Below are 22,367 nucleotides of genomic sequence, written 5' to 3' on the forward strand. Positions count from 1 at the left end.
GACGAGTCTATGGCTCTCTGCCGTGCGACGAGTCTATGGCTCTCTGCCGTGCGACGAGTCTATGGCTCTCTGCCGTGCGACGAGTCTATGGCTCTCTGCCGTGCGACGAGTCTATGGCTCTCTGCCGTGCGACGAGTCTATGGCTCTCTGCCGTGCGACGAGTCTATGGCTCTCTGCCGTGCGACGAGTCTATGGCTCTCTGCCGTGCGACGAGTCTATGGCTCTCTGCCGTGCGACGAGTCTATGGCTCTCTGCCGTGCGACGAGTCTATGGCTCTCTGCCGTGCGACGAGTCTATGGCTCTCTGCCGTGCGACGAGTCTATGGCTCTCTGCCGTGCGACGAGTCTATGGCTCTCTGCCGTGCGACGAGTCTATGGCTCTCTGCCGTGCGACGAGTCTATGGCTCTCTGCCGTGCGACGAGTCTATGGCTCTCTGCCGTGCGACGAGTCTATGGCTCTCTGCCGTGCGACGAGTCTATGGCTCTCTGCCGTGCGACGAGTCTATGGCTCTCTGCCGTGCGACGAGTCTATGGCTCTCTGCCGTGCGACGAGTCTATGGCTCTCTGCCGTGCGACGAGTCTATGGCTCTCTGCCGTGCGACGAGTCTATGGCTCTCTGCCGTGCGACGAGTCTATGGCTCTCTGCCGTGCGACGAGTCTATGGCTCTCTGCCGTGCGACGAGTCTATGGCTCTCTGCCGTGCGACGAGTCTATGGCTCTCTGCCGTGCGACGAGTCTATGGCTCTCTGCCGTGCGACGAGTCTATGGCTCTCTGCCGTGCGACGAGTCTATGGCTCTCTGCCGTGCGACGAGTCTATGGCTCTCTGCCGTGCGACGAGTCTATGGCTCTCTGCCGTGCGACGAGTCTATGGCTCTCTGCCGTGCGACGAGTCTATGGCTCTCTGCCGTGCGACGAGTCTATGGCTCTCTGCCGTGCGACGAGTCTATGGCTCTCTGCCGTGCGACGAGTCTATGGCTCTCTGCCGTGCGACGAGTCTGACCCTGAGGCTGGCGTCATCCGTCACCTCTGCTGGTGCCGGCGAAGATCTGGAAGCGCGGGCGCTTGAGCGGAGGACGAGGAGCAGCAGGAGGAGGATGATGAGGAGGGGAGGGGTGTAGGTGGTGACAACGGCTCCGATGCCGCGCTGGTGGACGCTCTTCGCTCGCTCTCCGGCAGCCAATCAGGAGATGCCGCCACGAGGGGGGGGGGGGGGCGGTGGCAGCCGTGGGAACTTCCACCCGAGCGTGACACTCATCACGCTCAACAGCGAGGGTGAGGCGCTTGGGTCGAGCGGCAATATCTTTTCATCGGTTGAGTAACGCTGTGTGGAAGCTACCTGGTCTGTCGCTCCGCCCGAAGCGTCAGGTCTTCTCGGCCACAGTCATTCCCTCCCTTCTCGACGCTTGTCGTCGTCAGGTTGGAATCGGACGTAAAAAAAAGGAAGCGGAAGAAGTCGCTGCCCGCCCTTCTGCGAAAACGGAAAAAAGACAAAAAACGCCGTAAGGAGCGCCCCTTACGGTGGCACAAGTGGAGACGCAGACCAGGTGGGTGTGCCTCGATGACACAAAGCCCACAACACCTCGCTGCTGATCTCGTCAAGGAGCATAAACTATCACGCGAACTCCGCTCATTCTCGCTGCAGCGGCGGCTTTTGGCTAACCACCGAACAAAGGAGTTACTGCATCGTGCGCTTTCAAATGCGCTTCTGATGTTGAAGGTAGCAGAGGGCACTGCAGCAAAGTACATTGTGTATTTCAACAACTTGCAATGACGGGCATTGAGAAGCACAGTTGACCAACACCCACGCTCAGACCCGCGGACTCACCACCACCACACAGAGACCCGCAGACTCGCCACCACCACCGACCCACACGCACCACCACCACACAAAGAAGCAAGGTTAAACCACCCCCATAACAGACACTGCGTGGGAAACACTCTATCCAGCCGAAGATGACCATGACGTATGCCACTTTTATGAGCGGTCGTCACATGTGGCCTCTGAAAAATAGCTCGTAGCTCCCAGGTGGCTTTACCTGGTACATAACAGTTTTAACAAGATGGCCGTCGCATCCGGCACAGCCAATGACATCGCCTGTTGCAATCCTTGCTCTGTGGCCGCGCAAGTCAGTGGGGAGGGGGGTGTGGACGTCATCGCTCACCCCCCATGCACAAATCATTTTCTTTTTAACTCCTCTATACCCGGTCGATATCCCTGTACCGGTATTAGTATTATTCCTACCAGCCCACCCCGCAGGGTCCTGTTATTAGGAGATCTGTGACAAAGAGCTTCACAGGTCATCGGATTTCCCCAGGATAAAGATTCTGACTGCTGCTCGTCTTGAACTTTTGTCCGCCTCGGAGACTTCCTTCCCAACCTCACTTCACTCTCCCCCTAATCCTGCTACCCCGTGCCTGCTGCCCTTCAAACACAGATCCTGAAGCAGTAGATTCGTGCTGGATACAGTCACACTTGCAAATGTGATTTGTAACGTTGACCATTACCTGCTCGTCGATTGTTCAATGTCAATGTGCCATTGTATTGAGGGCTACTGCTGTGTGGCGCTGTCTTGGTGTGGTCTGTAACTGCGTTGTGCTTTCTGCTGCCTAATGTTGACAAGTCAGACTTCGATAACTCATTAATAAATACATTAATTATATTGTACCACTTGCTTACCCTGTTTCTCTATGTCGCACTCCTGTCGTGTTTGTGTTTTGTTTGTTGTTGTTGTAACTTGCCGACACGCCCCCACTGGGCATCAAGGAAAAAGAGCTTCATAGCTTATCAGATTCCTTCCCCAGTTATAAATAAATATTCTGACTCTTGTGGAATTGACTCGACTCCCGGTCCCATCCTGTGCCACAAACACAAAGCTTCAGAGCGCTCAATACGGCGTTTGAGGTTTGTGCTTCCATCGCATTGTATGGAAATGCAGCCGTTACCATCATTCACGCCACGTCCGTGCTCAATTATCGTTTCTAACTGAGGTTTAACTTGGACTCTAAGCAAATTAACATAATTCAAACGTAACTTGTCTGTTTCTACTAATCACGTTTACGAAAATGTAAAACGACCATAGACTCTTCCACAATACAGGTCGTTGTCCGAGGTTAGATCGCATATTTACGTGATCTAACCCCTTAGATATTTATATAATTATATATGTTTACGCGATATAACCCAAAAAAACTATTATGGATGATATTGGTCGCGAAAGCCTACATGTTAAACTGATACTCTTCAATCTTGATTCCTTTTATCCGTGCAGATAATGGCACTTTATTGCATTTTTACATTTTCGTTCTTTGGAATTGTTGCATTTTTATTCTGAGGTTAATTGTGTATTATCTGAATTTGTGATCCAAGCCTTCCTTGAAAAATATTTAAAAAACACGTTAAGCGTATTGGGCTCATCATCGTTCTCATCAGTTCAACACGTAGGCTTTCGCGACCAATATTCATAATCAACGTTTTTGGGTTAGATCGCGTTATTTATAAATGTGTCGTAACCCTCCACCACCCGACACAGCCAATCAGTAAATAAAAGTCACGTTGACAAAAGACAAATAGTTCACTGCTTTCGCCCACCGGTGTGTTGAAGCGTGAAACCACAACATTTACAATTTTTGAGTACGACGTTTCGCTGGTAATTGCATCCAGCATCATCGGGCAATTCGCCAGAATGGTGAGGCTCTGCTCCATCTCCCGTTCTTATATAGAGCAGCAGAGCAGGGTGACGTCATCATTAACTCATCAGGCGCAACGATTTGAGGGGGGGGGGGGGAGTTATACTGGTAGGAACAAAGTGGACCAGCCACCAATAGATTATTTCGTCCGTCCGACCGTGTAGCAACATCGCCCCCTACTGCAAACACTTGGCCTGACCCTACAAAAACCGTTAGACTGAGGCTTTCCTGCCTAAACAAGTGTAACATTCCCTTATAATTCCCTGAGATAGCTTTTAATTAAAACTTTGAAATTAAATAAAAAACTCAGCGCCCTAAAGCCTACAGCTAGGCCTCAAGCCTCGAACAACGCCTCAAACTCTCCCTTCGTATCGTTCCCCTGCGTGTGTGCAAGGGAGTTATGTTTATTAATGTTACATTCCCTGATGCTTTTAAATAGAAACATTTACATTTAAAGCTTTTACATGAATTATATAAACAGGTAAATTTAAAATTAACTCACAGCGGCCTAACGCCTACAGCTAGGCCTAAAGCCTAGAACTAGGCCTCACACTCTCCCTTCGTATCGTCCGATTCGGTGTAGCAGCATCGCCCCCTACTGCAAACACTTGGCAGGACCCTACAAAAACCTTTACACTCAGTGGGGCTTTCCTGGCTAAACAAGTGTAATAATACATGATGTTTATATTCTTTGGTTATTCGTTCCTACCAGCCCACCCCGCAGGGACCTGTTAGTAATGATATACTAGATTAGTAATATGGCAGTTGTTACAATGCGAGTTGTAGATTAGTAATTAGTTGGAATGTGTTTTATTGCGATTATGCTACGTTATTAATCAGTTAGTGTTTGTTTCCCCTATAAAGGAATTGTAATGTATCTTATTTAATAATACGCTTCCAGGCCGCACTAGGCCTGTAGCTGTCCGAGCGATTAAAGTTATTTCTGTTTCTCTCAATTTCAATGGATTCTCTAATTAGTCTTTGCCAGTAGTAACTGGTATAGCAGAATGTATAGTAATAAAGAGTATAAAATTGTAATGTTTAATACAATGTACAAGGCAATATATAGTATCGTAATTGTATAGTAAATATACAGCAGTGTGACATACAGTAGGGTTGATAGAATAGGTTACGATTTGTGAGAATACAATGGGACACTCCCACCAACACCCCCCACCATCACCCCACCACCCCCCACAACCCACTCACTCACTCCCTACCCACCCCCCACCCACTCCATTCACCCCACTCTCCCTACCCACACACCCTCCCACCCTCCCCACCCACCCACCACCCCCACTCACTCACTACCCACCCACCACCCCCCCCCCCCAACACACTCCACCCACCACCCTCCCCCCCCTACCGACCACCGCACCACCACCACCACCACCCACCCACCCCACTCACACCCCACCACCACCACCGCAACTCACAGCGGATGCCGTAGACAATGAGCGGGTCCATCTGCTTCTTGCCGTGGTGCCCGTGACCCGACAGGTTACTGGCGGCCTGCACCTCGAGATGGAGGAGGTGGTCCAGGAGGGTGAGCGCCATCTTCTCGGGCGTGCGGCAAGCGGCGGTCACGTGCAGCAGGTCCCCCGGGGCGATGGGGCAGCGCACGCGAAGATCCACGTTCCACTCGTCGCCCAGCCAAGTGCCGTTCGGGAAATCCTCTGCGGGGTTTTGTCGGTGGGTGGGTGGATGGAGGAGAGGGGTGGTGAGTGGGTGGGTGGGCGAGTAGGTGAGTGGTTGAGTGAGTGAGTGGATGAGTGGGTGGGTGAGTGTCACTCAGCGGCGAGCGAGTGACCGGCTGTGTGACCGATCCGTCGACCCAAGCGCCTCACCCTCGCTGTTGAGCGTGATGAGCGTCACGCTCGGGTGGAAGTTCCCACGGCTGACACTGCCCCCCCCGCACAACTCCCTGGCTGCCCCCCCCCGTGGCAGCGTCTCCTGATTGGCTGCCGGAGGGCGAGCGATGAGCGTCTACCAGCGCGGCATCGGAGCCGCTGTCACCACCTCATCCTCCTGCTCCTCGTCCTGTGCGTACACACACACATGCACACGTCCCGGCAAAGGAAACCCGGCAAAGGTCACCGGTAAAGTTGCCTGAAGGCGCACCGGCTCCGCCTCCGCCATCGCGGCCACGGCCGCCGCCACCGGCTCCGGCACCTTCACCAAGACCGGGGCCCTTGCCCGGCACAGCGCTGGCGGTGGGGGGGGGGGGGCGGGGGGTGGACGCAGAAATCAGACCGAGACTGTGGGTCTCTGAGTCTGCGGCTCTCTGCCGCGTGATCGGTCGCACAGCCGGTCACTTGCTCACTCGCTGAGTGACACTCACCCACCCACTCAGCCACTCACTCAACCACTCACCCACCCACTTACAACCACTCCTCCTTCCACCCACCCCACCCACTCACCAACCCTCTCCTCCATCCACTCACCCACAAAACCCCGCAGAGGATTACCCGCATGGCACTTGGCTGGGCGACGAGTGGAACGTGGAGCTTCGCGTGCGCTGCCCCATCGCCCCGGGGGACCTGCTGCACGTGACCGCCGCTTGCCGCACGCCCGAGAAGATGGCGCTCACCCTCCTGGACCACCTCTTCCATCGCGAGGTGCAGGCCACCAGCAACTTGTCGGGTCACGGGCACCACGGCAAGAAGCAGCTGGACCGGCTCATGGTCTACGGCATCCGCTGCGAGTTGCGGCGGTGGTGGTGGTGTGTGAGTGGGGTGGGTCGGGTGGGTGGGTGGTGGTGGTGGTGGTGCGGTGGTGGGTAGGGGGGGGGAGGGGGTGGACGGGTAGGGAGTGAGTGGGATGGGTGGAGTGGGTTGGGGGTGGGTGGTGGTGGTGGTGTGGTGGTGGGTAGGGAGTGAGTGAGGTGGGTGGGGAGTGAGTGAGTGGGGTGGGTGGGTAGGGAGTGAGTGGGGCGAGTGGAGTGGGTTGGGGGGGGTGGTGGTGGGTGGGGTGGGTGGAGTGGGTAGGGCGAGGGTGGTGGATAGGGGGTGAGTGGAGTGGGAGTGTCCCATTGCATACTCACAAATCGTAACCTCCCTCCACCACCACCACTATGCCGACCGTGACGCAGGCCACCTGTTCTACAAGTTTGGCATCACCGAGTGCGACTGGTGCTGCATCAAACTGAATATCGATGCAAAGTGCTGCACCGCCTGGCGGCGCAAGCAGCTCGGACAGAGCCTCGCCGTCAAGGGCCGCAGGGGCACCCGCGGCACCCGCGGCGCAGACGCAGCGGGAGCGGCAGTCGTCGGGGCACACGGCGGCGACAGACGTGGGAACTTCCACCCGAGCGTGACGCTCATCAGCGAGGGTGAGGCGCTTGGGTCGAACGGCAATATCTTTTCATCGGTTGAGTAACGCTGTGTGGAAGCTACCTGGTCTGTCGCTCCGCCCGAAGCGTCAGGTCTTCTCGGCCACAGTCATTCCCTCCCTTCTCGACGCTTGTCGTCGTCAGGTTGGAATCGGACGTAAAAAAAAGGAAGCGGAAGAAGTCGCTGCCCGCCCTTCTGCGAAAACGGAAAAAAGACAAAAAACGCCGTAAGGAGCGCCCCTTACGGCGGCACAAGTGGAGACGCAGACCAGGTGGGTGTGCCTCGATGACACAAAGCCCACAACACCTCGCTGCTGATCTCGTCAAGGAGCATAAACCATCACGCGAACTCCGCTCATTCTCGCAGCAGCGGCGGCTTTTGGCTAACCACCGAACAAAGGAGTTACTGCATCGTGCGCTTTCAAATGCGCTTCTGATGTTGAAGGTAGCAGAGGGCACTGCAGCAAAGTACATTGTGTATTTCAACAACTTGCAATGACGGGCATTGAGAAGCACAGTTGACCAACACCCACGCTCAGACCCGCGGACTCACCACCACCACACAGAGACCCGCAGACTCGCCACCACCACCGACCCACACGCACCACCACCACCACACAAAGAAGCAAGGTTAAACCACCCCCATAACAGACACTGCGTGGGAAACACTCTATCCAGCCGAAGATGACCATGACGTACGCCACTTTTATGAGCGGTCGTCACATGTGGCTTCTGAAAAATAGCTCATAGCTCCCAGGTGGCTTTACCTGGTAAATAACAGTTTTAGTTTAGTTCAAGCAACGGGCACCTCCACCCCACTCCCCCCCCACCCCCAAAATCGCGTTCCGTTATGTTCAATGCAATTTTGGACGATTTTTGACCACCCCCTCCCCACACGGCGTCACAAAAAGTCAGACCCCCCTCAAATATGAGGTCAAAGCTCTGCCCCCCCCAAAATGAAACATGCTTCAAATCGCTTTAAACTATTGTCATTGTAGTGCGTATTCAATGTGGCCCCCTTCCCCAAAGCCACTTTGTTGGAACCGCCACGCCTTTGCCAGTAGCTTTAGCTAATCGGGATTAATTGACCGTTATGCAAAAGGTTAGGTTTTTAACGTCTTGTAATTCGCAAGGCATGTTACCGTCGGAACATTAGGACACGCAGTAGCAATTGCAGGGGAATGTTTATAAGGATCGAGATAACTTGAAACATCCTCGCAGCCAAAACTTAATTGGGAGCACTAAATGGTTCCATTGGCTCCAGCCTTGCAGTCTTCTTCTGTGAGGTCTCGAAATTTTGAATTCCGTCGCTGGTCTGGACAAGAATTGTATGCCCCTGGGAGACGACGGGAGCAGCTTTCATGCGGCTGATTTCTCGGTCAAAAAATAAATAACAGTTTATGCTGGACTTTGAGTAGCTATGATTGCCCTGGAAGTCATGTTGATAGAAATATTTATGGCAAACCTTCTTGTTTGACTCGCACAGGAAAGAAACCCTCCAGCTTACGAGACAATGATTCGTGCAAATACAATTCCAGATTTAAGATTACCTGTTTAATGCCGTGAAATAATTGTTTTGTTGTTTGAAATAATTAACTTGTTCAGACCACAGACACAAGCCACCGACACGCCACAGCACCACTTGTACGTGTGGCGTCTGAATGCCAATGAGGCTCAAAACGCCGCGCACGGAACAAAGAGTGGAACGCACCGCACGCATCACGTGGATGAGACCGGAGTGATTCCGTTTGCAAAGCGAGGGGCACCATCGCAAAACCGACAGGAGACGGGACAGCCACGGGCAGAGGAAATAACGTAGTTGGTGAAGCTTTTCTAAACATTCCACTCGAATTTTTTTTTACTTCACCAGTTAAACCTATACTGTTGTTTTTGGTAAAGTCACGTATGTGGAAATAAAATATTAACAAATAAAATAAAATCAGATTAAAATAAATAACGACGTTGCGAACGCAACACAGGCGCTCATCATCAGGTGTAATTGGGGTAAAGCACATAGCAAGGGCACACACAAACCTCACCGAGCTATGTCGCTCTTTTTCAGAAGTGACCTGGCCACAAAGGAGAGCTCGTCGGAGTGCCTTATCATCGTGGACACTTACAGCAACAAATAGACTCATTGTCCTCATCAACCACACTCGGTCCACAGCTGAACAAATGCCTCCCCAAAGCCACGACCACCTCCCGCCATCTTGCGATGTAACAATTCACCCAGGTACCGAGCACGACCTGATTTCGTCCGTAATAAAGGTTGCTTGTTTATATAGTGTAAATATAGATGTGTCGGTAAACCCACCACCACCCAACAGCCAATTAGTAAGGTTTGTCAAGTAAACAAAATGTGCCAATTAGTTACTGGTTCAGCACACCGGTGTGTTGGAGGGTAAACCCACAACATGCAAAATGGGAGCACGACAATGGGGGCAGGACAACGTGTCACACCGATGTCGTCGCTCCGTCTGCTCAGCGGAGGCATTCCAAAACGCGTTCCACTCCCTTGGATTGCCACTCGCTCATTATTCTTGACCGTTGGCCAGCATCCCGTCGAGTCGTGCCACATCCTGCCCAAGCCCACCTTGGACTTTCTTCAGTTAGAAGTGATCGCGTTCACCTCTCCGTCCCCAGGATATAAAGATTCTGACTGCTGCTCGTCTTGAACTTTTGTCCGCCCTCGAGGACTTCCTTCCCAACCTCACTTCACTCTCCCCCTAATCCTGCTACCCCGTGCCTGCTGCCCTTCAAACACAGATCCTGAAGCAGTAGATTCGTGCTGGATACAGTCACACTTGCAAATGTGATTTGTAACGTTGACCATTACCTGCTCGTCGATTGTTCAATGTCAATGTGCCATTGTATTGAGGGCTACTGCTGTGTGGCGCTGTCTTGGTGTGGTCTGTAACTGCGTTGTGCTTTCTGCTGCCTAATGTTGACAAGTCAGACTTCGATAACTCATTAATAAATACATTAATTATATTGTACCACTTGCTTACCCTGTTTCTCTATGTCGCACTCCTGTCGTGTTTGTGTTTTGTTTGTTGTTGTAACTTGCCGACACGCCCCCACTGGGCATCAAGGAAAAAGAGCTTCATAGCTTATCAGATTCCTTCCCCAGTTATAAATAAATATTCTGACTCTTGTGGAATTGACTCGACTCCCGGTCCCATCCTGTGCCACAAACACAAAGCTTCAGAGCGCTCAATACGGCGTTTGAGGTTTGTGCTTCCATCCCATAGTAGGGAAATGCAGCCGTTACCATCATTCACGCCACGTCCGTGCTCAATTATCGTTTCTAACTGAGGTTTAACTTGGACTCTAAGCAAATTAACATAATTCAAACGTTACTTATCCGTTTGTACGAATCACGTTTACGAAAATGTAAAACGACCATAAGAGACTCTTCCACAATACAGGTCGTTGTCAGGGGTTAGATCACATAAATATGCGATCTAACCTCGTAGATATTTATATAAATATATATTTACGCGATATAACCCAAAAAAACTATTATGTATGATATTGGTCGCGAAAGCCTACATGTTAAACTGATACTCTTCAATCTTGATTCCTTTTATCCGTGCAGATAATGGCACTTTATTGCATATTTACATTTTCGTTCTTTGGAATTGTTGCATTTTTGCGTTTTTATTCCGAGGTTAATTGTGTATTATCCGAATTTGTGATCCAAGCACATACCTGCATTGCGTCGCGTTGTGCACCTTGCGCCTGCAGCCCCGCCGAGCTCGGTGCTTCCTCCACCTCCTCTCCTGGGCTGGCCGACACCATTCCACTCCTCGTCGGCTCCTCTCCCTTCCTCGCCCGCTGCCACCAGGCGTCCTCCTCCGCTCGCCTCAAGGTCGACGCTCGCGCCTCGTCCCTCTCCTCTGCGGGTCTCCCTCCTCCAGGCAGTCCCACCTCACCATCCTCCGCCTCTGCAGCAGCCAAACTGGCCCGCTCACCTTGGCTCACCACCCCAGAGCGCTTGGTCGCCATGCCCCCGAGGGCCTGCGAGGCTGCCACTGGCCAGGAAGCCAGGAAGCCAGGGAGCCGAGACTTGGCACGACACCAGCAGAGATACAGAGGCACCGCACCAACCCCCCCCCCCTACTCATCGGGCAATTCGCCAGAATGGTGAGGCTCTCCTCTGTCTCCCGTTCTTATATAGAGCAGCAGCAGGGTGACGTCATCATTAACTCATTAACTCATCACGTGCAGAGATTTGAGGGGGGGGGTTATTGTAATTATATACTAGATTAGTAATCAGGCAGTTGTTACGATGCGAGTTGTAGATTATTAATCACTTGGAATGTGTTTTATTGTGATTATGATTAACGAGACGGAACAAACGGTAAATACAAATTAGACGTTAAAACAACAACTGTTAATCATGTTTTTAATCGAATCACCACCGCCAGCCGTGACGGTTTATCACATCGACAGTCGATTGTGAAGCATTGCGTCATTTAATTTTTTACGTTTAACAGGTCCAGCACTTCATCTGTAGTGCGCTTGCCATTATGTGTTTTGCAAATCTGGCTTTGCTTATTTTTATCCTCCCTATGTTGATGTTGGCTGCAGTCAGCAGCAGCAGATGACGATTGTAAGCCACCTCAGCCACTTCCATTCCGCCTGCCTTCCTGCCTCTGGATCTGCTGTCGACACCAAGAAGGGTGAAGCGGGTCCACAGTTTTCTTGGTTAAACAAATTCTGATTGATAGTTTAAAAATATCTAGAATATTGACCAGGTAAGTGTGTGTGTCTGAGAGTGTGAAAGTGAGTGTGTGTGAGTCTGATAGTGTGAGTGAGAGCGAGTGCAGGATTTCAGTCCTTCATGGCGTAGTGTGTTACCAACTGTTTTCTTAGTGACTATGGTCCCAGCTGCCTTGAGATCATTGACAAGATCCTCCCGTGTAGTTCTGGGCTGATTCCTCACCGTTCTCATGATCATTGCAACTCCACGAGGTGAGATCTTGCATGGAGCCCCAGGCCGAGGGAGATTGACAGTTCTTTTGTGTTTCTTCCATTTGCGAATAATCGCACCAACTTTTGTCACCTTCTCACCAAGCTGCTTGGCGATGGTCTTGTAGCCCATTTCAGCCTTGTGTAGGTTTACAATCTTGTCCCTGACATCCTTGCAGAGCTCATTGGTCTTGGCCATGATGGAGAGTTTGGAATCTGATTTATTGATTTCTTCTGTGAACAGGTGCCTTTTTATACAGGTGTAATGCGGGCGTAAGCGACCTTCCGGATGTGACGTCACGGGGAGGTGGAGCCATGTGACGTGGGTGAAAGGTTCGGGAAGGAGAAGTCAGTCGGGTTGTGAATGGAAAAGAGTGAGGCCACGCGGGCGAACGAGAGGAGGGGGGCACCGTCGGCCAGCGGGAGCCAACCCCGGAGAACAGTAGGGAGCTACGGGGTGGTGTGAGGCTGCAGAGAGTACAGCCAGGAAGGCTGTGTGTTAGAGGCAGCGGTGTGGCTGCAGAGAGTACAGCCAGGAAGGCTGTGTGTTAGAGGCAGCGGTGTGGCTGCGGAGAGTACAGCCAGGAAGGCTGTGTGTTAGAGGCAGCGGTGAGGCTGCAGAGAGTACAGCCAGGAAGGCTGTGTGTTAGAGGCAGCGGTGTGGCTGCAGAGAGTACAGCCAGGAAGGCTGTGTGTTAGAGGCAGCGGTGTGGCTGCGGAGAGTACAGCCAGGAAGGCTGTGTGTTAGAGGCAGCGGTGAGGCTGCAGAGAGTACAGCCAGGAAGGCTGTGTGTTAGAGGCAGCGGTGAGGCTGCAGAGAGTACAGCCAGGAAGGCTGTGTGTTAGAGGCAGCGGTGTGGCTGCGGAGAGTACAGCCAGGAAGGCTGTGTGTTAGAGGCAGCGGTGAGGCTGCAGAGAGTACAGCCAGGAAGGCTGTGTGTTAGAGGCAGCGGTGTGGCTGCAGAGAGTACAGCCAGGAAGGCTGTGTGTTAGAGGCAGCGGTGTGGCTGCGGAGAGTACAGCCAGGAAGGCTGTGTGTTAGAGGCAGCGGTGAGGCTGCAGAGAGTACAGCCAGGAAGGCTGTGTGTTAGAGGCAGCGGTGTGGCTGCAGAGAGTACAGCCAGGAAGGCTGTGTGTTAGAGGCAGTGGTGAGGCTGCAGAGAGTACAGCCAGGAAGGCTGTGTGTTAGAGGCAGCGGTGTGGCTGCAGAGAGTACAGCCAGGAAGGCTGTGTGTTAGAGGCAGCGGTGTGGCTGCAGAGAGTACAGCCAGGAAGGCTGTGTGTTAGAGGCAGCGGTGTGGCTGCAGAGAGTCGCAGGAGCGACGAAGAGAGAGAGACAGCACGAGGCTGTCAGAGCTGCGGAGTAACCAAGAGCGAGAGGAGCTGCAGCGATTACAGCCAGGGGGGCTGAGAGAGAGTAACAGCAGCGGAACTGCTGTGGGGGCTACAAGAGCGACAGAGGCCAACAGAGGGGCTGCTGGTGGACACTGGAAAGACATCGGAGTCAGCACTGTGGGGACTGAGCAAAGAGGAGACAGCCGTTTGGGAAATACAGTACGAACCAAATATAGGACACTGAGCCAGAGATCGTGGTCAAGTCTTTTATTACACAGGTAACAAGTTGAGATTAGGAGCACTCCCTACATCTACAGAACGTGAAGAACCAGTGGCATCTACATCTGCAGAATGAGAAGAACCAGTGGCATCTACATCTACAGAATGAGAAGAACCAGTGGTATCTACATCTGCAGAATGAGAAGAACCAGTGGCATCTACATCTACAGAATGAGAAGAACCAGTGGCATCTACATCTACAGAACGTGAAGAACCAGTGGCATCTACATCTACAGAATGAGAAGAACCAGTGGTATCTACATCTGCAGAATGAGAAGAACCAGTGGTATCTACATCTGCAGAATGAGAAGAACCAGTGGCATCTACATCTACAGAACGAGAAGAACCAGTGGCATCTACATCTGCAGAATGAGAAGAACCAGTGGCATCTACATCTACAGAACGTGAAGAACCAGTGGCACCTACATCTACAGAATGAGAAGAACCAGTGGTATCTACATCTGCAGAATGAGAAGAACCAGTGGTATCTACATCTGCAGAATGAGAAGAACCAGTGGCATCTACATTTACAGAATGAGAAGAACCAGTGGCATCTACATCTGCAGAATGAGAAGAACCAGTGGCATCTACATCGGTAGAACATGAAGAACCAGTGGCATCTACATCTGCAGAATGAGAAGAACCAGTGGCATCTACATCTACAGAACGTGAAGAACCAGTGGCACCTACATCTGTAGAACATGAAGAACCAGTGGCATCTACATCTGCATAATGAGAAGAACCAGTGGTATCTACATCTACAGAACGAGAAGAACCAGTGGCATCTACAGAACGAGAAGAACCAGTGGCATCTACATCTGTAGAACATGAAGAACCAGTGGCATCTACATCTGCAGAATGAGAAGAACCAGTGGCATCTACATCTACAGAACGTGAAGAACCAGTGGCATCTACATCTGTAGAACATGAAGAACCAGTGGCATCTACATCTGCAGAATGAGAAGAACCAGTGGTATCTACATCTACAGAACGAGAAGAACCAGTGGCATCTACATCTACAGAACATGAAGAACCAGTGGCATCTACATCTGCAGAATGAGAAGAACCAGTGGTATCTACATCTACAGAACGTGAAGAACCAGTGGCATCTACATCTGCAGAATGAGAAGAACCAGTGGTATCTACATCTACAGAACGTGAAGAACCAGTGGCATCTACATCTGCAGACTGAGAAGAACCAGTGGTATCTACATCTGTAGAACATGAAGAACCAGTGGCATCTACATCTGCAGAATGAGAAGAACCAGTGTCATCTACATCTACAGAACGTGAAGAACCAGTGGCATCTACATCTGTAGAACATGAAGAACCAGTGGCATCTACATCTGCAGAATGAGAAGAACCAGTGGTATCTACATCTACAGAACGAGAAGAACCTGTGGCATCTACATCTACAGAACGTGAAGAACCAGTGGCATCTACATCTGTAGAACATGAAGAACCAGTGGCATCTACATCTGCAGAATGAGAAGAACCAGTGGTATCTACATCTACAGAACGTGAAGAACCAGTGGCATCTACATCTGCAGAATGAGAAGAACCAGTGGTATCTACATCTACAGAACGTGAAGAACCAGTGGCATCTACATCTGCAGAATCAGAAGAACCAGTGGTATCTACATCTACAGAACGTGAAGAACCAGTGGCATCTACATCTACAGAACGAGAAGAACCAGTGGCATCTACATCTGCAGAATGAGAAGAACCAGTGGCATCTACATCTACAGAACGAGAAAACCCAGTGGCATCTACATCTACAGAACGTGAAGAACCAGTGGCATCTACATCTGTAGAACATGAAGAACCAGTGGCATCTGCAGAATGAGAAGAACCAGTGGTATCTACATCTACAGAACGAGAAGAACCAGTGGCATCTACATCTACAGAATGTGAAGAACCAGTGGCATCTACATCTGTAGAACATGAAGAACCAGTGGCATCTACATCTGCAGAATGAGAAGAACCAGTGGTATCTACATCTACAGAACGTGAAGAACCAGTGGCATCTACAATCTGCAGAATGAGAAGAACCAGTGGTATCTACATCTACAGAACGTGAAGAACCAGTGGCATCTACATCTGCAGAATGAGAAGAACCAGTGGTATCTACATCTACAGAACGTGAAGAACCAGTGGCATCTACATCTACAGAACGAGAAGAACCAGTGGCATCTACATCTGCAGAATGAGAAGAACCAGTGGTATCTACATCTACAGAACGTGAAGAACCAGTGGTATCTACATCTACAGAACGTGAAGAACCAGTGGCATCTACATCTACAGAACGAGAAGAACTAGTGGCATCTACATCTGCAGAATGAGAAGAACCAGTGGTATCTACATCTACAGAACGTGAAGAACCAGTGGCATCTACATCTACAGAACGAGAAGAACCAGTGGCATCTACATCTGCTGAATGAGAAGAACCAGTGGCATCTACATCTACAGAACGTGAAGAACCAGTGGCATCTACATCTGTAGAACATGAAGAACCAGTGGCATCTACATCTGCAGAATGAGAAGAACCAGTGGTATCTACATCTACAGAACGAGAAGAACCAGTGGCATCTACATCTACAGAATGTGAAGAACCAGTGGTATCTACATCTACAGAACGTGAAGAACCAGTGGCATCTACATCTGCAGAATGAGAAGAACCAGTGGTATCTACATCTACAGAACGTGAAGAACCAGTGGCATCTACATCTGCAGAATGCGAAGAACCAGTGGTATCTACATCTACAGAACGTGAAGAACCAGTGGCATCTACAGAACGAGAAGAACCAGTGGCATCTACATCTGCAGAATGAGAAGAACCAGTGGTATCTACATCTACAGAACGTGAAGAACCAGTGGTATCTACATCTACAGAACGTGAAGAACCAGTGGCATCTACATCTACAGAACGAGAAGAAACAGTGGCATCTACATCTACAGAACGTGAAGAACCAGTGGCATCTACATCTGCAGAATGAGAAGAACCAGTGGTATCTACATCTACAGAACGTGAAGAACCAGTGGCATCTACATCTGCAGAATGAGAAGAACCAGTGGCATCTACATCTACAGAACGTGAATAACCAGTGGCATCTACATCTGCAGAATGAGAAGAACCAGTGGTATCTACATCTACAGAACGAGAAGAACCAGTGGTATCTACATCTACAGAACGAGAAGAACCAGTGGCATCTACATCTACAGAACGTGAAGAACCAGTGGCATCTACATCTACAGAACGTGAAGAACCAGTGGCATCTACATCTGCAGAATGAGAAGAACCAGTGGCATCTACATCTGCAGAACGTGAAGAACCAGTGGTATCTACATCTACAGAACGTGAAGAACCAGTGGCATCTACATCTGCAGAATGAGAAGAACCAGTGGTATCTACATCTACAGAACGTGAAGAACCAGTGGCATCTACATCTGCAGAATGCGAAGAACCAGTGGTATCTACATCTACAGAACGTGAAGAACCAGTGGCATCTACAGAACGAGAAGAACCAGTGGCATCTACATCTGCAGAATGAGAAGAACCAGTGGTATCTACATCTACATAACGTGAAGAACCAGTGGTATCTACATCTACAGAACGTGAAGAACCAGTGGCATCTACATCTACAGAACGAGAAGAAACAGTGGCATCTACATCTGCAGAATGAGAAGAACCAGTGGTATCTACATCTACAGAACGTGAAGAACCAGTGGCATCTACATCTGCAGAATGAGAAGAACCAGTGGTATCTACATCTACAGAACGTGAAGAACCAGTGGCATCTACATCTGCAGAATGAGAAGAACCAGTGGCATCTACATCTACAGAACGTGAATAACCATTGGCATCTACATCTGCAGAATGAGAAGAACCAGTGGTATCTACATCTACAGAACGAGAAGAACCAGTGGTATCTACATCTACAGAACGAGAAGAACCAGTGGCATCTACATCTACAGAACGTGAAGAACCAGTGGCATCTACATCTACAGAACGTGAAGAACCAGTGGCATCTACATCTGCAGAATGAGAAGAACCAGTGGCATCTACATCTGCAGAACGTGAAGAACCAGTGGTATCTACATCTACAGAACGAGAAGAACCAGTGGCATCTACATCTACAGAATGTGAAGAACCAGTGGTATCTACATCTACAGAACGTGAAGAACCAGTGGCATCTACATCTGCATAATGAGAAGAACCAGTGGTATCTACATCTACAGAACGTGAAGAACCAGTGGCATCTACATCTGCAGAATGCGAAGAACCAGTGGTATCTACATCTACAGAACGTGAAGAACCAGTGGCATCTACAGAACGAGAAGAACCAGTGGCATCTACATCTGCAGAATGAGAAGAACCAGTGGTATCTACATCTACAGAACGTGAAGAACCAGTGGCATCTACATCTGCAGAATGAGAAGAACCAGTGGTATCTACATCTACATAACGTGAAGAACCAGTGGCATCTACATCTGCAGAATGAGAAGAACCAGTGGCATCTACATCTACAGAACGTGAATAACCAGTGGCATCTACATCTGCAGAATGAGAAGAACCAGTGGTATCTACATCTACAGAACGAGAAGAACCAGTGGTATCTGCACCTGCAGAATGAGAAGAACCAGTGGTATCTACATCTACAGAACGAGAAGAACCAGTGGCATCTACATCTACAGAACGTGAAGAACCAGTGGCATCTACATCTACAGAACGTGAAGAACCAGTGGCATCTACATCTGCAGAATGAGAAGAACCAGTGGCATCTACATCTGCAGAACGTGAAGAACCAGTGGTATCTAGATATACAGAACATGAAGAACCAGTGGTATCTACATCTACAGAACGTGAAGGACCAGTGGCATCTACATCTACAGAACGTGAAGAACCAGTGGCATCTACATCTGCAGAACGAGAAGAACCAGTGGTATCTACACCTGCAGAACGTGAAGAACCAGTGGTATCTACATCGGCAGAACGTGAAGAATCAGTGGCATCTACACCTGCAGAACGTGAAGAACCAGTGGTATCTACATCGGCAGAACGTGAAGAATCAGTGGCATCTACATCTGCAGAACGTGAAGAATCAGTGGCATCTACACCTGCAGAATGAGAAGAACCAGTGGTATCTACATCTACAGAACGAGAAAAACCAGTGGCATCTAGATCTGCAGAACGTGAAGAACCAGTGGCATCTACATCTACAGAACGTGAAGAACCAGTGGCATCTAGATCTGCAGAACGTGAAGAACCAGTGGCATCTACATCTGCAGAACGTGAAGAACCAGTGGCATCTTCATCTGCAGAACATGAAGAACCAGTGGCATCTACATCTACAGAACGAGAAGAACCAGTGGTATCTACATCTACAGAACGAGAAGAACCAGTGGCATCTACATCTACAGAACGTGAAGAACCAGTGGCATCTACATCTGCAGAACGTCAAAACCCAGTGGCATCTACATCTGTAGAACATGAAGAACCAGTTGTATCTACAGGAGAATCCCTGCCTATTCCTCTTATGGCATTATTACGTCTATTGACATTGAATGAGTCACTGTAGCGCGTGTCGCTAGGAGATTGGTAGACAATGTCATTAGGGGTACAATTCCGTTCTGTCAATTGCACCTGTGGGCAAGGCATTCTGGAATATCCAGAAGGGGTGCGGGGCCGAGGGCGGAGTCTAAGCCGTTTATAATCGAGACGTGTGCAGCGGCCTTTTGATGTTCTGATGCAGATGATGGTTACACCACTCGTGTCTACAAGGAGGAATGTTTGGGTCTCGATCGAGCAGGTACTTATTCTGGACGTCCTCGTTGTTCCAGCCTGTTTTCGGTTTTTTTTATTACGCGCCTTCTATTAGCCCACTCTGTCTGTTGTTGTATCCTCAACTCTTGTAACTCAATTTTAACCCACTTCCCAAAGTGGTATCGACTGCAAACTTGGTAATAATAAAATAATATAAATATAAAACAATAAAAATTCTCACGACGTTTCGACTGCAACACAAGAAATCATCATCAGGTGTGAAATCCACAAAGAAAATTTGAAAATTTATATTTTATATTTTAGCGTGCCGACCAGTGGCTCGGTTGTCCAGAGGCTCTCGTTTTAGGCATGCACTGTATGTACCAAGGGGCCCAGGTGTTACGCTCGATGTGTGCACCGAGGGGCCTGGGGGCCCTAGTGGTCAGCTCATGATTTAAGCGTGGAGGGGCCCTGGGACACTCACACTGTAGGTGTCGAGGGGCCCAGGGACCCTAGTTGTCAGGTTACGTTTTAAACACCAAATGGTCTAAGGGGCCCTCACATTGTAAGCACTGAGGGGTCTGGGGGCCCTAGTGGTTAGCTCACGCTATAACCACCCAGGGGCCAGTGGTCGGCTTGCGCTGTGCGCACTGAGGGCCCTGGCGTTCAACTTCCTTCGGAAGACTTGGGCGACACACCTAGCGGCCTGAGGCTTGGAGGCCCCCCCTGGCAGCCCCGGGGCACTGGCCCCACTGGCCCGGTCCATAATCTAGCCTTTGGCCAGCGGATTAATTGCCACCTGTTTCCATCTGTGCAGGGATAGAGTGTTGCCACCACGCACATGGCGTGGGTTTTTCTCGGGTGCTCCGGTTTTCTCCCACTTGTATTAACACTCGTCATCATTAATTGGCCGAAACAGAAATCTTACAATAAAAACTCAATGCAGGACGCTGCTGTAAACCAGTCCGAGGACTGAAGTGAGTGTACTGGCAGTCTATAATGTGGACTGTAGCCTGGTTATTAAGCTGGGTGAGTGTACTGGCAGTCTATAATGTAGACTGTAGCCTGGTTATTAAGCTGGGTGAGTGTACTGGCAGTCTATAACGTAGTAACGTAGACTGTAGCCTGGTTATTAAGCTGGGTGAGTGTACTGGCAGTCTATAATGCAGACTGTAGCCTGGTTATTAAGCTTTACTTTCATTAATTTTAATTTCATTTTTTACCTACGTGGTGACTTTACCGAAAAAACCTAAGAGTACGTTAGTTGGTGTGTTGACCGACTCTCTGTGTTGCATTACATTAAGTGTCTCTCTCTCTCTCTGTGCAGTCTCCAAACCTCCAAGTCTCTCATTGACACAAGGCCGTCATTATAACATGTTATAATAAGTATAATATTATGTTATAATGTATAATAATTATAATGTTATAATACGTATAATATGTCATAATTATAATGTTATAATATGTTATAATACGTATAATAATCAAATATGCCCCCCAATATGTTTCTGTAAAATTATTTGTAAATGATAATTGTGATGCTCTGTTAATAAAGACAACAATTTGCTAAACCTTGGCCACGAAATCTGGACTTGTCTTCATATAACAATGCATAGATTCCTGTTTATAGGATTGCGTTGTACTTTATGAATCCCTAATCTCTGCCATTACATACTATGAAACAAGAAAGGTAAAAAAGAAACAGCAATGTATTACAATACCCTATTAGACATTATTGTATCAAATAAAACAAAGTCCATCCCATGTGCTAGTGAACTTTTAAAAATATTTTAGGGAGGAAATGGCAGGAAAATAGTTTTCAAATTTAGATATTTTTCTGGGGGGGGGACCCCAGACCCGTGGAATATTTGGTCTCCCCCAATGTTGACTTCATGGCTACGGCCTTGCATTGACATGCTAATTTCTCTACCCCCTTCACTACCCACCCCCCCTCTCTCTATTTAAGGCCTCAACACAGAGGCGTTGTTTCTCTGTGGGCCTATGTGTGTCTCTCTCTGTGTCATCTCTCTCTCTGTGTGTCTATATCTGTGTCTCTCTCTGTGTGTCTTTGTGTCATCTCTCTCTCTCTGCTTATGTGTCTGTCTATATGTCTCCGTGTCTCTCTCTCAAATTGAGCAATCTTTGGAAGAACGTTATCAACCAGGTAGGGTGTTGACTGTTATGTTAGCTGACTCTAAGTTTAATAGGTTTTTTTTTCCATTTTTTTTACCAGGCCACACCCGCTTGAGCTGATATACCGCTCTTGTTTTCAGAAGCGACTTGCCCACAACAACAATAACAACAAGGTGAGGCTCGTCAACAGCGTGGCGGTGTTCACTCTAGACGCGTGGCAGTGTTCACTCTAGACGCGTGGCGGTGTTCACTCTAGATGCGTGGCGGAGTTCACTCTAGACACGTGGTGGTGTTCACTCTAGACACGTGATGGTGTTCACTCTAGACGTGTGGCGGAGTTCACTCTAGACACGTGGCGGAGTTCACTCTAGACACGTGGCGGAGTTCACTCTGGACGTGTGGCGGAGTTCACTCTGGACGTGTGGCGGTGTTCACTCAAGACACGTGGCGGTGTTCACTCAAGACACGTGGCGATGTTCACTCTAGACGCGTGGCGGTGTTTACTCAAGACACGTGGCGGAGTTCACTCTGGACGTGTGGCGGTGTTCACTCTAGACGCGTGGCGGTGTTCGCTCTAGACGTGTGGCGGTGTTCGCTCTAGACGCGTGGTGGAGTTCACTCTAGACGCGTGGCGGTGTTCACTCTAGACGTGTGGCGGAGTTCACTCTAGACGCGTGGCGGAGTTCACTCTAGACGCGTGGCGGAGTTCACTCTAGACGCGTGGCGGAGTTCACTCTAGACGCGTGGCGGAGTTCACTCTAGACGCGTGGCGGTGTTCACTCTAGACGCGTGGCGGTGTTCACTCTAGACGCGTGGCGGTGTTCACTCTAGACGCGTGGCGGTGTTCACTCTCTACATGTGGAG

The 22,367-nt window shown here is 49.7% G+C and overlaps 1 long non-coding RNA gene and 1 pseudogene across 2 annotated transcripts; both read left to right on the forward strand.

The window, feature by feature from the left end:
* The first annotated feature begins 971 nt into the window (after positions 1-971).
* On the forward strand, positions 972-10,014 carry LOC144739529 (protein BANP-like; annotated as a pseudogene). Its single transcript, XR_013589456.1, has 4 exons — positions 972-984; positions 1,068-1,272; positions 6,148-6,387; positions 6,779-10,014. The product of XR_013589456.1 is annotated as a protein BANP-like (transcript).
* An 8,434-nt stretch (positions 10,015-18,448) lies between these two features.
* LOC144739530 (uncharacterized) lies at positions 18,449-21,754 on the forward strand. The gene is made up of 3 exons (XR_013589457.1): positions 18,449-19,416; positions 21,604-21,676; positions 21,737-21,754. It is a non-coding gene; the product is annotated as an uncharacterized LOC144739530 (long non-coding RNA).
* Positions 21,755-22,367: the final 613 nt, after the last annotated feature.

This window comes from Lampetra planeri, unplaced genomic scaffold (genome assembly GCF_965212315.1).
Source record: "Lampetra planeri unplaced genomic scaffold, kcLamPlan1.2.h2 scaffold_155, whole genome shotgun sequence".
Lineage (NCBI taxonomy): Eukaryota > Metazoa > Chordata > Hyperoartia > Petromyzontiformes > Petromyzontidae > Lampetra > Lampetra planeri.